Raw genomic sequence first — 9,588 nt, 5'->3', positions numbered from 1 at the left:
TGCTTTTGGAATTTTTGCTGTTCTTTTTCAAGTTTCTCCAGCTGTTCAGTTAGATCTTTGATTTTAGTTCTTTCTTCTTTTTAATATAGCTGTTTAGGGCTATAAATTTCCCACTCAAGATTGCCTTTGCTGTATCCATAAGTTTTGATAAGTTGTGTTCTCATTTTCATTTGTCTCAATACATTTACTGATTTCCCCTGTGATTTCTTCTTTGACCTACTGATTGCTTAGGAGTGCATTATTTGTCTCCACACAACTGCGAATTTAAAATTCTTTCCTATTATTGTTTTCCAGTTTCATTCCATTATGATCTGAGAAGGTGCTTTGTATAATTTCCTGCAACATAAAGGTGACCCCTGTCTGACTCTTCCTTTGGTTCCTCTAGCAGACTGCATTCCAGTTTCCTCCACTTGCAAGACTCCAGCCATATGGGATTGAGGTCCACCCTAATATAGTTTTGCCTCATCTAAACAGGATCTTCCAAGGTACAATTTACAGATGAGTTCACACTGACAGGACTAAGGGTCAAGACGTGAACATGTCTTTGTTAGCATCATGATTCAATCTACCACAAAGTAATAATTTTCATGTTTTAATCTTGATTCTATATGAAATGGCACTTACTGTAACATGTGAACTGTTTAAGCACATTTTAATTTCAAGTACTTAGTTATTTGTCCAGTATGTTTAATTGAAGACTTAATTCTTTCCCCTCTCAATCATGTAATAAAATATTAAGCACTCTTCTTTGGAACCAATTCCAAACTAAAATTATAGTAATAGAATGCTTTTAATATATGGGAGGGGGGGGGCATTACAGTACTGTGTATGGCAAAAAAAAATTCCATTTTTCTTCTCTTAGATCAAGTTTACAATTCTCTTGTTGAGTACTATAAGGGCAAATACAAATTGAAAAGGAGAAAAATTATTTTTCCCTGCTGCAAAAAGGGAAAAGACTCCTCTCACTTTTAAAAGAGGATTTTGTTTAGAAAACTGGTAATTGTATATTTTCTCTTCCCTTTGAGATGTGTGTCTTTTTAAAAGCTAAATAAGATTCTTGCCAGCTTTACGCCCAAGAAGGTCTTTCTCAGGGATCTGGGAACCATCTCTTTGAAATGTAACCTCAGGTTCTGTGGGAGAATGGGGGCCTAACTTTAATGGGTGCCTGGTTCCAGGTTGCAAACCTACCTGTCTTAAAAATGATTTCCTTTTCCTGTGGATAAAGGCAATTAGCTAACACAGATGGTCACCCAGATTACCAAATGAATTTAGGATAATCTATGTATTACAAAAAGGTCTCTACTTGAGGACTAGTTATCATTTACCTTCAGAACATGTATACAGTGATTTGTATCTGCCTAACTACACCAAAGAGTGAGATTTCTTTGCAGTCTTTTTAGTGGATTGTCCATGATATGCATCACATTCTGGTTTAGTTCTTAAAAAATAAAACTATTTTCTGTCTCTTCTACTTTTGTGGTTAGGTTTTCTGGGGTGGCAAGATGTTTGTTTTAAATTCTGTTTCCTAAACGATAACAATACAAAATAAAAAGCGAAGAGAAAGCAGACATAGAATTCGACATTCTCTTTGAAATTCTGTCAAGGATTGAGTCTTCCGTCGCAGAAAATGATAGGATTATCTGTCAAGCCCAAACGTCATACACCACAAAACGACATTTTCTTTACACATTTTTTATTAGCTTGAATTAAGTACTTTGCGCAGTTTCAATGCGACGGTGAATGTAACTTATTTTCCTTACTATCAATGCGAAGAAAATGTTATTTCCCAAGAAAATTTATTCTGAAAGTAGTCATAAATTATAAGCATATGAGGCCGTGTTTCTGCAAAATATCAGGACGTTGTGCATTCAATGGCTAAACGCGCAAATCTCTGAGAGGAGGTGAGACTGTCGAAGGTCTTAATTCCTTTCTTCTCAGTACAGCAGCGCGGCACCTGCCCAGCCTGTGCGCCCTGGCCCCGCCCACCGCGCCCCTCCCCCCCGGGCCCCTCCCCCCCCGGGGCCCCTCCCTCCCCGGGCTCCCCGCGCCCCCTACGCCGGCACGCGCCTAGCCTGTGCGCCCTGGCCGCGCCCACCGCCCGACACGCGCCTCCCCCCTCACGGGGCCAGACGCCTCAGCGCCTCCTGGGCCCGCCCCGCGTCCCGCTGGCCGCGCGCGCCGAGCCTGTGCGCCCTGGCCCCGCCCACGGCCAGCCGCCTCAGAGCCCCCTGGGCCCGCCCCGCGTCGCCGCCTCCGCTGCCGGCGCGAGGCGAGCGTCGCGCCCCCAGGGACCCGCCCAGCGCTCCGAAGTGTGCCCTCGCCCGCGGGGGGCGGTGGGACCGGCGCGGCGGCGGCTCTGGCTCGGGCCCGCGGCCTCCGGGACTGCGGTCGCGGCCCGCGCAGGTCTGCCGCTGAAGCGCGCGGGGGTGCTGGCGTCTGGGTCTCGAGGAGGGAGGAGCGCGGGCCCCTGCGAGGAGGGGACGGCTCGGGGGCGGGGCCCGAGGCTCCGCGCTGCACGCGGCGGCCCGGTCCGCACGGGGGTGGGCGGGCCGAGTTCGGTCTCAACCGTCTTCACGCGGTGGAGTGGGCCGCGCTCAGAAGCGGGGAATACATCCGGCGCTTAGCCGAGTGTCTGCTAGCAATGATTAGGGAGCTGTTATTCCGTTTGGTGTCTTGTTGAATTTTCATCCTTGAGGTCGGGCTAATAGGCCCATTTTAGCAAATAAGAAAACAGGCTGCGAGATGAATGATTTACACAATCCCAGCTAGCATAGAAGTGAGTTGGACTGAAATCTACATTTGTTGTGGCCTCATCTTTTGTGGCTGCTAATAGGACACTGCCCAGTGCCAGCGTTGGGCCCTCCCAGCCTTGAAGGGCCACGGGTGCTTTTTGGGCTATGCTCAGGTGCCCTGGGAGTAATGGAGAGTATGGGTTTGTCCTAAACTTCCCATCCTTTGTGTCCAGTGGGCCTGATTTGAGCCGGTAGGAGGTCTAGCCTGGGATTCTCGAGAACAGAGACTTCCCAGAGAGTCACATTGGAGGTTATATGAAGGTTCCAACTAAACGATTTTGTTCTCTAGGCCTAGGTCCCATCATCTCCTTTGGAACAAAGCAGTTCCAAGGAGATAAGAGGGAAAGAACTGCAGGAATCTCAATCCCACCTGGAAGAAAACACTCCTGTGACTTCAGACCCCTGGCCAGAGCTTCAGAGAAGTGGAAGACCCCAAAAGGAGCATATTCTAGATTTGCAAGGCCAGCAGCAATTTTTGGTGCCCCTGCCCTAAATAAATCAGACTTCAGATGTCCCATCTGAAGCGGTCACAGCTTGGTGAGGTGGAAGGTCCAGGACCAGCTTTCAGCAGAGAGGTGTGTACTGAGTGAGGGGCAGGCTGTGCAGGAAATGTCACTTTTTTGTGGGTGCTTATAGGGAGGAAGCAATCACTCACCACAACTGGGGAAATTCTACCTAACCCTCCCCATATAGTACACATTTTTGTGGTCTCCATTCAAAATTTCCAGATCCTGAGCTTGCATGTCATGTCTTATCTACTGTGTGTGGCATCTTGAGATAGTTTTTATTTTCTTTAAAAAATTCTGATCTAGAATCACAAAATGGTAGTGCAGGAAGACTATACAGGGTTTAGCTATTTCTCCCTCATTTGAAAGAAGAAAAATGTGGCCCTGTAGAGAGTCAATGAATTGTTCTGGGTTACTCCTTGGTTATTGATAAAGCCAAGTGTTGCTAGTTTTTCTTTTTTTTTTTTTTTTGATTCTCATGCTATCTCCTTTGCACTGTTAAACAGATTTCTTATTGAAAGATTATGAAATTGCAATTGTTAGAATACATTAAAAAAGATATCTTATTAAAACACTCTCTTTTTCAAAGTTCTTTGAATTGTTCAACTTCAGCAAAATCCACAGTGTTATATTAGTAAAATGAATAAAGGGTACAATTTGCGAATTTCCTGCATTTGTTTTAATGAAAATATCATTTTTTAGCATTCTGTAGTCTGTAAATTGGTTCTGCTTTACGTTTTTGAGTGTGTGTGCCCAATTCAGAGGGAGACATACATACATTGCTAATAAATAATGGGCTTGATATGTGTACTTTCACCCAGTGAAAATTGGATGTCTAAGCTGAACATGAACTGGTCTTAGATAAGCCTCCTCATTGTTTGAACTGCCTTTCTGTGAAGTGTTTTAGGCCAGTATATCCAAGAGCTGCAAGGAGATCAGATTTCTGCAGACTGACTTCTTTCTTCTTTCTCCAGCTCTAAATCACACTTCTTTATGCTTTCCCAAGACAAGCAGGAAATGAACAGATGCCAGGTGAGTTTATTTTTATTCTCAACTTTATTTAAAATACCTTTGTGTAAGGATTTTAAGAGTCAGTAGATTAGAGTGGAAATATATATATATAAATCAACAACAAGGAAATAACAATTTTTGACCAATAGTAGGCTGATGTCACATATGTACAAGTTTCAGAGTTATCAGAACTATAAATTTGTTTCTGATCTCATGGTTGTATCAAAATGTAGACATTATTACATGATTTACATTTTCTATAAGGAGAAACTATATCAATGGTTAGTGAAGACATGAAGATTTCTTGGTATTCAAGTCTAAGAAGTTCCTTTCTTGGACTCTGTATGTGTGTTGACGTGTACAACCTTCTAAAAACATCCCTGAAAGAAAAAGCAGCCTCTTTCAAGTAGTGGTTCTTCAATGGAAGCAGAGAACTCTAGAGCTAAGAGAGAGTTCAGTGATTGGTTTTCAGTGAAGTAAAATATTGTGGCACTAGACCTGTGCAGTCCAGTAGAGTAGCCAGTAGCTATATGTAGATATTTCCATCTAAATTTAATTAAAAATAATTAAAATTTAGTTCCTAAGCTGCAGTAGCAGCATTTTAAGTGCCAGTTTGTCACCTGTGACTAGTGGCTACCATATAGAATCATGCTGCTCTTGATCAGTTTCTGGTGTTCCTGTTTGATCTAGAAATAAAACTTAAGAGTATCCAGTGAAAGGAATGGAATGCATGTGATCGAGATTATTTTCATAAATGACTTTTCCTCCCATTTAGTCTGTATTTCTGGGTGGTGCAGACAATTCAGAGTTATACTCTCTGGTACTTTTGCCTGTAATTCTGATTCACATTTCAGACCATTCTTGCTTTGTCCTTTCTACTTCTTTTATCTTTTTTTGGTGAAGGTCACAGGGACCTAATTATTTTCTAGTGTCTGCTGTCTCCCTGACACCACTGAACTGTTCTTTCCTGAGAGTGCCTTTTTGGCCTGTTGGTTTTTCTGACACCACCACACTGGTCCTGTGCCTTTGTCTTAATTTTCTGTTTTCTGGTGCCTTTTTCATCCTCTTACTCTTAAAAGTAATTATCTTCAGGTGCCTTTCCTGATCCTTCTACTTCCTCTTCTTGTTAGCTGGAATGCATTTGCTGGGACCCCAAAATCTGTCTCTCCAGTCTGGTCCTCAGCTCCTACCATGAGCCCTAATGTGTACTTTACTTGTTTTCTCTCGCCTAAAAAGCCTCTCAGCTCAACAGATCCAAAATAAAAGTACTCATGTTCCTTTATTTTCAATCAAACATTAATGCCATTTAACCTGTCATCCAAGTGACCAAAAGCAGAATTTGTCCTGAATCACTCCCTACCTCAGTTCTTCAGTCCATTTTTGTTTCTTTTTGTATGTGTATTTCTTATATCTTTAAAAAAATTTTTTTAAAATCTGAATGCCCTCTTTCATCCCTTCTACACTGCCATAGGTTAGTTTTTTCTTAGGACTACTCTGTATATCTCCTTTTTCTAGCAACTCAAGCCCATTTTCAATAATTTCTGCAAAATTGATCAGTTAATGTTTCTTCCATGCGGACAGAACTTCATTGGCTTCCAGCTGCCTGCATTGTGAAGTCCAAGCTTCTTTACACACAAGGCTGTTCCCATTTCCATTACTAAGGACCCATCACAGCTGGTCTGTTATTTAACAATGAATTATTGAGTAACTGTGCATGATGTGGTAGGCTTCTTATATGGATTACCTTGTTCATGTATTTGCCCATTTTGTTTTTTTCCCCTATTTTTATGCTTGTGAGAATACTTTATGTAATTTTAATAGTAATCCTTTTTCTCTTATTTATGTTGCAAATATCTTTCCCCAGTGTTTGCCTTGTTTTTAACAAGGATATTTCTTTAGTAATAATAAAAATTTAAATTGTCATGTGCTCCATGGATTTTTTTTTATGTCTTTAAAAAACATTTCTGTTAACAAGATTATGATATTCTGCTGTATTTTTGTCTAATAATAGTAATGTGTTGTTTTTCATTACCTTTATTTTTGGGTAAGTTGTGAGAACGGTTCTTATTTTTTCCAGTAGGAATGCCAGTTGTAATTATTGTTGTTTTTTTCCCAGTGAGTTATAAAGCTATATATGCATATATTTGTTTTGCTACATTTTAATTTTGTTCCTGTAATCTGTTTGTTTAAATTCTACCCTGGTTAGTTATGTATAGTTTTAAAAATTTGCATTTACAGTGTATCTTCAAATAACAGGAAACTTAGCTTCATAAACTCTAAACATTGAAAGGTAAAAAGGAAATATATTTTGTTGCTATTATAAAACAAAACTGAATCTAGCATTAGTCAAGGTAATCCATTCATGCTTAAGGACCTTCTCCAGGAACCAGCATCGTTATATTTTTTCCATTTAGCAAGATCTGATCTAATATAGTAATCCTTCATATAGTGTGATTTCCAACTCAGTAATGTCTTCCAGTACCTTACTGACAAAGTCATCAAATCCTAGAAGCTTTCAACATTTCCTTATCTGCCTACATCACAATATGATTTCTTGATCCTATACACTAGTCCCTAAGCTCTAGTGGTAGCAACAGCCACAGGTTAGTGGTAGAATTACCTGCTGTGACAATGCTGGACATGGCCTGCCTCTCTACCGGTTTTAAGTGGATGTGCCATGATGATGGAAGAGGTTGTTGATGTGGGAAGGGTGGGGGGGTATGTGGGGACCTCATATTTTTTTAATGTAACATCTTTTAAAAGAAAATAAAGAAAAAAAAGGATTTAGTTTAACTGGTTATAACTTCTTTTTTTTAAAGATTCATTTATTTATTTATTCCCTCCCCCCCCCCCCGGTTGTCTGTTCTCAGTGTCTATTTGCTGCGCTTGTTTCTTTGTCCGCTTCTGTTGTCGTCAGCGGCACGGGAAGTGTGAGCGGCGCCATTCCTGGGCAGGCTGCTCTTTCTTTTCACGCTGGGCGGCTTTCCTCATGGGTGCACTCCTTGCACGTGGGGCTCCCCCACGCGGGGACACCCTTGCGTGGCATGGCACTCCTTGCGCGCATCAGCACTGCGCATGGCCAGCTCCACACGGGTCAAGGAGGCCCGGGGTTTGAACCGCGGACCTCCCATATGGTAGACAGACGCCCTAACCACTGGGCCAAAGTCCGTTTCCCCGGTTATAACTTTTTAAAATAATTTTTTTAATTGTGGAAATTGTAGGTTTACAGATGAAGCATGCAGATAACATGGAGTTCCCGTGTTATCCCCTGTGGCTAACACTGCATTCGTGTGGTAGCTTTGTTACAATTGATGAAAGAATATTTTATTTATATAATAAACCACAGACCAGGTTTACAGTAGGGTTCACTGCCTATGTTGTACTAGTCTTATGATTCTTTTAAAAAATATTTTTATGCTCGTAACATATATACAACTTAAATTTCCTCCTTTAATCATATCAGATATATAATTTAGCACTGTTAATTACATTCATAATGTTGGGCTACCATCACCACCATTCATTACCAAAACTTTTCCATCACCTCAAACAGAACTGTACCCATTAAGCATTAACTCCCTATTCCCTAGCCCCTCTTTGTACCCTGGTAATCTGTACACTGGTTTCTCACTGTCTGAATTTGCTTATTCTAATTATTTCCATCACTGAGATCATAGAATATTTGTTTTTGTGTGTGCCTGCCTTATTTCACTCAACACGATGTCTTCAAGATTCATCCAACTATCAGAACTTCATTCCTACTTATGGCTGAATAATATCCCACTGTGTGTATATATCATGTTTATGCATTCATCTCTTGATGAAAACTTGTATTGCTTCCATCTTTGGCAACTGAATAATGCTGCTATAAACATATATATGCAAATACTAGTTTGAGTATCTGCTTTCAGTTCATTGGGTATATACTTTCAAGTGTGATTTCTGTATCATATTGTAATTTTATGCTTAATTTTCTGAGGAACCACCAAACTGTCTTTCACAGTGGGCTGTACCATTTTATGTTCTCACTAAGGAATGAGTATTTCTGTTATTCTACATCCTCTCCAGCATTTGTTATTTTCCATTTTTTAATAGTAGCCATTCTAGTGGGTATGAAATGGTATCTCATTGTGGTTTTATTTGTATTTTCCTAATGGCTAATGTTGAGTATCTTTTCATGTGTGTTTAGGCCATTTGTATATCTTCTCTGGAGAAGCCTATGCCTGTTTTTTAATTGGGTTGTCTTTTTGTTTTTGTTCTGTAGGATTTCTTTATATGTTCTGGATGTTAAACCCTTATCAGATATGTGACTTTGAAATATATTCTTCCATTCCATAGGTGTCTTTTTGTTTTCATGGTGAAGTCGTTTGATGCACAAGTTTTTAATTTTGATTTCAACAAATCCATAACTAGTAAGTTTTATGGTATTCTCTTACAGTCCTTTCTATTTCTGTGAGATCAGTAGTAATGTATTCATTTTCATTTCTGATTTTAATTATTTGAGCCCTCTCTGTTTTTCTTTGTCAGTCTAGCTAAAGGTTGTTGATTTTTATTGATCTTTTCAGAGAACCAACTTTTTTTGTTGATGTTCTCTATAGTTTTTTTTTAAAATTCTCTATTTCATTTAATTGCACTGTAATCTTTATTACTTATTTTCTGCTTGCTTTGGGTTCAGTTTGTTCTTCTTTTTCTGATCCTCCAGTTGTGAGGTTAAGTCTCTGATTTGTGATCATGCTTCTCCTTTAATGTAAACATTTAGAGCTATAAATTTCCCTCTCAACACTGCCTTTGCTGTATCCCAGAAGTTTTGGTATGTTGTATTTTCTGTTCTCCTCGAGATGTAGGCTGAGGGTGGACTTTACTGAAAACATAGGCACTGAAAAATGAGCAAATACTTGGAAGAGGTGACAGAATGAGTTATAGGAATGTATGGGACAGAGCAAAGAGCAAGTACAAAGGCTCTGAGGCAGTATTTCATCATTCTTGAGAATGATCCCTGTGCTTTTTAAGAACAAGGAGAAGGCCAGTTTATTTAGAGTCAGCAAGAGGTGTAGAGGCATAGCAGATGAAACCAGAGAAGAATTGATGGTCAGGTCATATGGAGCCTTTTAATCTTTCATTATTGTCTAATTTTTCATAATTGGAATATGACATGATGGACTTGAACTGTTTCCAATACTTGGTCTGTGAATAAAGTTGATATTAATATTCTTGAACATTTTATTTTGTGCCCCTATGTGCTCACATCTGTTAAGTTTATAAGTTGGAGTTGGATTTTG

General features: G+C 40.1%; 1 long non-coding RNA gene across 4 annotated transcripts in view; it reads left to right on the top strand.

The window, feature by feature from the left end:
* LOC131278850 (uncharacterized) overlaps positions 1 to 9,588 on the top strand; it is a 148,242-nt gene that overhangs the window by 45,160 nt on the left and 93,494 nt on the right. For 2 of the 4 annotated variants that reach the window (XR_011649141.1, XR_009186303.2), the window contains exons 1-3: positions 2,323 to 2,403; positions 3,082 to 3,367; positions 4,273 to 4,330. This is a non-coding gene — a long non-coding RNA (uncharacterized lncRNA). Of the gene's footprint in view, positions 1 to 2,322; positions 2,404 to 2,603; positions 2,777 to 3,081; positions 3,368 to 4,272; positions 4,331 to 9,588 lie in introns of those variants that run through there. The other 2 variants (XR_009186304.2, XR_011649142.1) reach the window with 2 other exon arrangements.

The sequence above is a fragment of the Dasypus novemcinctus genome, chromosome 6 (genome assembly GCF_030445035.2).
Source record: "Dasypus novemcinctus isolate mDasNov1 chromosome 6, mDasNov1.1.hap2, whole genome shotgun sequence".
In the NCBI taxonomy this organism is placed as follows: Eukaryota; Metazoa; Chordata; class Mammalia; order Cingulata; family Dasypodidae; genus Dasypus; species Dasypus novemcinctus.
Note: the sequence above shows the minus strand (reverse complement) of the source record. Positions and strands in the feature narration are given on the sequence as shown.